We start from the raw sequence: 5,754 nt of genomic DNA, 5'->3' as shown, positions 1-5,754 counted from the left end.
TAGAGATAATAGTGTTCAAAACCAACACCCTTCTTGATTAGCAAAAGCCAGGCTTTTCAAAAAAAACTAGTTTCTGAAGTCCAAAAACTTGGCTTGGAAGGAACTGATATATAAAACTTTATCCTGGCAGCGCAACAGGATGGTGACTCAAACCCACCGAGTGGCTCCCCAAGGAGAAAAACCTAGACAGAGACCTGCTCCCATAAACATAGCCTAGAGACCCCTACAGGGCAGTTCTACCAGTCACAGGGGTCACTATGCGTTGGAAATCAACTTGATAGCACCTACCAACAGCAATCACATTGGACTTGAAGACATAGTCCCTCCACGAGGGACAGCGGACGCCAAAGATCCTTCTGAAATGTTGTAAAAATGAGAGGAGAATATACCAATGTGAGCTGCTGATCTACACACACACACACACACACACACACACACACACAGTCTGAGGAGGGAATCTGCAAGCACGGGAGCTTGAGCCTGAAATCTTGGGGCAGCAAATGGCTAAGAGACTGCTCATCCAATCAAGGCCCCAGACAGGTGAAGCAAAAGGGGTGACTGAGAGGTGTCTATGGAGAGGCCCACCCCCAAGCCAGGGGTGCAGAGTGTGGGGAGCTGGGAGGGAGAAGTCCTGTGGACACAGGAGCAGATTCCAGAAGGGATTGAAGTCAATCACCCTGAGAGATCAAAGGGACATAGATATCTCAATCCGAGACAAAACCAAAGGACTTGCCTGGACCCTTGTATGAGTACTGCCTGTCCGTCCCCGCCCTTTCATTTGAAGGTCATTGCCAGAAGACCATCATCAGATTCATAGAGACTCTATGGGACAGGGGAGAACTGCCCTGCGGGTTTCTATGACTTTTACGGGACTGGAAAGCCTCATCTTTCTCCTGAGGAGCCGCTGGTGGTTTCAAACTGCAGACCTTACGCATAAGCACTAGGTCATAGGGTCACTAAAGGGTCAGAATGGACTCGATGACAGTGAGCTTGGTTTGGAGTTTGGACCAGAAGAGAGGGAAGGGGCAGAACCTTACAAATGTATGACTCTCAGCAGGAAGTGACCAGATCACCAGGCACCTCTAACTGGGCTGAGTCCCCTTCAAATGGCCAAACTCGCTTCAGTACCAAGGAGAATGGAGGCTGAAGATTCAACTGCTTGTGCACTGCAGCTCATTGTATCCAGATTAACTCCGCCTACCATCTCTCAGATTCCACCAAAACAAGTTCAGGGGAAACAATAAGGGGAGTCGGGGTGGGAGGGAGAATCTGTGTAGCATTTTGTTAAACTTATAGAACACAAAATAACAATACTCACAGTAGTGTTAAAAAGTATCTCAGAAATTCCACCCACAATCATGCCACTACATACATGGCACTCTTTCCATGTTCCTGCCATTAAAAAAGATCGAATCCAGATGGGCACGCAAATTATTTTATTATATTTATAATCTGACAATCAGCTAGATGATCCAGGGTTTTATTCCAAACTCTTTGACTGCAACCCACAGTAGGAAGAGGTCTTAATATTGCAACCTGTTATCCCACATGCATGCATATTTCACAGATAAATTTTAATAGCAACAACGGCCACGAAATAACTGCCTTCCAAATGTAATACACTCTTTAATGTGGTGCACATGCGTGTGCACGCGCGCACACACACATGTGTAGAAAGCTGAGGGTGGTTTGTGAGTAGCTGTTAAGCTAAAGATGGGTCTGATTTTGCTCCTCGTGTTATCCCAGCACCTAACACGGAGGCTGAAATGAAGTAGGCCCCTATTTGTTAAAAGAATGCAGACTCAAATGAATTAAGGCAGTGGACTTGTGAACTTGAAGTCTCCTTTTACCTTTGACGTCCTTCAGCTGCATGAGTCACATTTACTTCCCACAAGGAGGACTACAACGAGCCCTTAGAATTCCAAAGTGTTTGAACTCATGAATCTTTCCATTAACTGGGGGAAACTTTTTAAAGCATAGTTCTTTTCTAATAATTGCTGTAGTATCGATCTAATAATAGCAAACCCATTGGCATCCATTTGATTCCAACTCCTAACAACCTTACAGGGCAGGGAAGCCCTGCCCCACAGGGTTTTCCAAGCTGTAAGTCTTGATCTTTCTTCCATGAGGCAACTGGTGGGTTCAAACCTCTGACCTTGTGTTTGGCAGCCAAGGGCTTTAACCACTATGTCACCAGGGCTTTTATGTTCTAGTGTCACATGCATCTGTAGACATATTCACTATCGTTGTTAGTTGTCAGCCAGCGGGCTCTGCCTCATGGCCACCCCATGCACTTTGTTCTGTTGAACAAAGTAACGCCCCGTTCTGCGTGGTCTTCACAGTTGGCGTGCTTGGCTGTTGCTGTAGACACTGTGTGTCTTGAGTGCCTTCAAACCTGTGGTTCATCTTTTAAGACTGTATTGGGACAGTTTTACATTGTTCTGTATAGGGTTTTTACTGGCAAAAAAAAAAATTAAGTAACTCATCAGTCCTTTCTTCCTAATCTGTTCCTAGCCTAGAAGCTCTGCAGAAACCTGTCCACCACAGGGGACCTACACATAGTTGAAATACCAGTGAAGGAGCTTCCAGCACCTCTAGTAATATGCAAGCTACCAGAGTGGGCAAACTAATAGATGGGTGGAAGGCATTTACATTAGCATGACATTTACATTAACTGGAATTAGTAATACATATTTGTGGCCCCTGAAACCTAATTAGTCCTGGAATTAAGTTATTCAAATGTGCAACGTTTTCCCAGCTGGAGTAATTTTTATTCATAATATAAGGGGCAATTTTTAAAATGTGTGTGTATGTATATATATATATATATATATATATATATGGTAATTTTAATGGATGTATATATATATATACATATATACAACTATATATATATATATATAGTTGTCTTTGTTATGAGGTGCCGCTGAGCCTGCTCCAACGCATAGCCACCCTCTGTGAAACAGAAGGAACACTGCCTGGTCCGGTGCCATCCTCACCATGGTTCTTATGTTTGAACCCATTGTTACAGCCAGTCCACTGCTTTTTTATAGACAGTGTTTTAATATTCTGGGCTGTTTGCCTTTCGTGTAACCTAATTTTGTCATGTTGCAATTAAAATTAATCTATAGAACTATTCCTATTTGGTCCTTCTATATCCTTAAGGGAAGGTCTTTCTACATGGTGGGCTAGAGGGGAACAGGAGGACACTGTGAAATGAGGGACAGTTGGTGGCAACGGTGGCCCCGCATGATGACTCTAGTTAATGTCACCGGACTGGCAGTAGAGGGTTCAAAATGGCAAATGTTTTGTTACCTATTTACCATAATAATTTTTTAAAATAACATTCTCTTAAATTAGGTTAATCTGAATGAATACACTTCGTTTTCCCAGAATGAGCTACTGAAGAATTCAGTTATGTCTATGGCAAAATCTTTATCCAAAAAAACGGTAACAAAAGTATAACTTTTTAGTACAGTTTTTATAGTTTGGGTTTTGTTGTAGCCATTTTGCTGCAAACGTAAACATTTTTTACAGATTTATGGTCATCCTTTTAAACACCTACTCCAGCAGTTCTCATATTTTCAGCAATTTCAGGAATTTAAGATCCCCAATTCTCCACAAAATACAAGCATAAGCACTACAAATTTTTATTCCCCGTGCACCAAAATCACTCACATAGTTATTAAAATCTTTATCAGCGTCACCTTGCACTTCACAACCATCAAGTGTTCCCGCAAAATAAATGCACAGTGGGGGGCGGGGGGCGGTGAGGGTCCTGCCAGTAATAAGCAGACAGCAATTATTATCCCCTGTTATTAAAATGCTCTTAGTTAAATGCACAGATACCAGCAGAGAGATGACCTTAAAAGGCTGGATACCAAACGGTAGTGATGGAGTCTGGGTTTGTAAACTTCCGGTCTCGTTTAGACTAGACGGCAATTTATGAGATTCAGCAAATTGATTTCCGTTGCCCCAGTCTTTTTTGACTTCCGGTTCCGGTCTCCAGGAGATGAGTTTTCCCAATGCAGCTGGGGTAGCGGTTTCCTGCCTGCAGGAATTTGGATAGTGGTCGGCGATGTCACTGTCCCACGTGTCCCCGGACAGGGAAGTCCACATGGACGAAGATGAGGCCGAGCGGGAGAACTTTGAGATCACCGTTTGGGACCTCCAAAATAGTTCAACCCCAACTGGCAGCGCCACTGGCAGGCCAAGGAAGAGGCCACCTACGGTGGGTGGGCCCAGCGAGCCTGGAGACCAGGAGAGGCCGGGTTTGGGAGGCCGAGGAGCCCGGGTCTCCTGGCGCCCTTCAGCTTCATCAGTGCGATCAAGGGAAATCTTCCCCCAAGGACTTCAGGCCCAAGAAGTTAAAAACGAGCGGCAATTTTAAGTCCAGCCAGAAAGGCTTCACGGGAGGAACCAAGTCATTCATGAACTTTGGCAGCTGGGAGAAACACACAAAGGGATCGCCCGGATGCTGCTGCAGAAGATGGGCTACGGCCCCGGGCAGGGCCCCGGGGATTTTCAACCCGATTGAAGACAGCAGAGGAAGGGCAAAGGGGCCGTGGTCGCTGCAGGACATCCCCGTGCTGGACTCGGATGAGGAAGCCGAAGAGAAGTTCCAGAAGGAGCTGAATCCGTGGAGGAAAGACCCCAGCGGCAGCCAGAAGAAGCCCAAGTACTCCTACAAGACCGTGCAGGAGTTGAAGGCCAAGGGCAAGGTTAGCAAGAAGCTCAGGGCCCCGCAGAAGGAGCTGTCTCGGGTCAAATGCACTACAGCTACAGCCAGATCAACCGCAAGCAGAGTGTCCCCATGAGGTGCCAGCGCCCAGCCAGCCTCTCCCGCAGCCCTGGCATGGAGGCCAAGGTCCCGGGCGTCGAGCTGGCAGAGCTAGAGGACAACCTGCATTTGCTTATCGAATTGCCAGCGCAGGAGATCCTCCAGAGCGACCAGCAGCTGCAGGACAAGCGGGATCTGGGTGTCACCTGACCCACGAGCTGGAGAAGAGGGCAGCGGCACAAGCAGGGAGTGCGGCAGCTGGTGGAGGAGTGCCAGAGCGCCTGCAGCCCGGCTGCGCCTACCCACTCCCACTGGACGAGTGCTACAAGGAGTACCTCATGTCCAAGCTACGGGGACCAGGCCATGGCCATCAGCCACCCCCTCATGAAGGAGCACTTCAAGGACTGGGACCCTCTCAAGGACTGCACGTTTGGCACCAAGATCATTTCACGGCCGGAAATGCCTCGTAGAGAACGACCAGCTCCTGCCCCATGCTGGCCAGGCCCTCTCTGCGGATGCCCCTCTCTGCGGATGCCTTCCACCGGCTGCTCTGGGAAGTCTGGGTGCCTGTTGGTCGGAACATCGTCAGCCAGTGGCAGCCGAGGAATTGTGAGCCGATGGTGAACTTCCTGGACTGCTTGGTGCACATGTGCCCGCCTGCAGCCCGGTGCTGTCTAAGACAACCTGGACTAGCTCATCTTACATTGGTTGCCGGCAAAGGGGCGGGGAGAGGGTGTATTTCTATAATTATAGAATAACTCCACTTGATAAGTGCTGAGAATGAATAGTTTCCAAACTCACACATGGCTCTAGTACATTTACAGAAGAATACAACCAACCACATGCTCTACCAGAGGTCCTCAAACTACGGCCCGCGGGCCATTTATCCAGCCCGTTTTTGCCAACACTGCCTGTCCTGCTTAGCAGCCGACTCGTCCAGTGTGTATAGGAATTTGTTCATAGTTTTTTTTTTT

The 5,754-nt window shown here is 47.4% G+C and overlaps 1 pseudogene; it reads left to right on the top strand.

The window, feature by feature from the left end:
* The first annotated feature begins 4,078 nt into the window (after positions 1-4,078).
* LOC101657200 overlaps positions 4,079-5,754 on the top strand; it is a 130,294-nt pseudogene continuing 128,618 nt past the window's right edge.

Source organism: Echinops telfairi, unplaced genomic scaffold (assembly GCF_000313985.2).
Source record: "Echinops telfairi isolate 266 unplaced genomic scaffold, ASM31398v2 ScPeMD7_7469;HRSCAF=8507_1, whole genome shotgun sequence".
NCBI classification, from domain to species: domain Eukaryota; kingdom Metazoa; phylum Chordata; class Mammalia; order Afrosoricida; family Tenrecidae; genus Echinops; species Echinops telfairi.
This window is presented reverse-complemented; position numbering and strand designations above follow the sequence as displayed.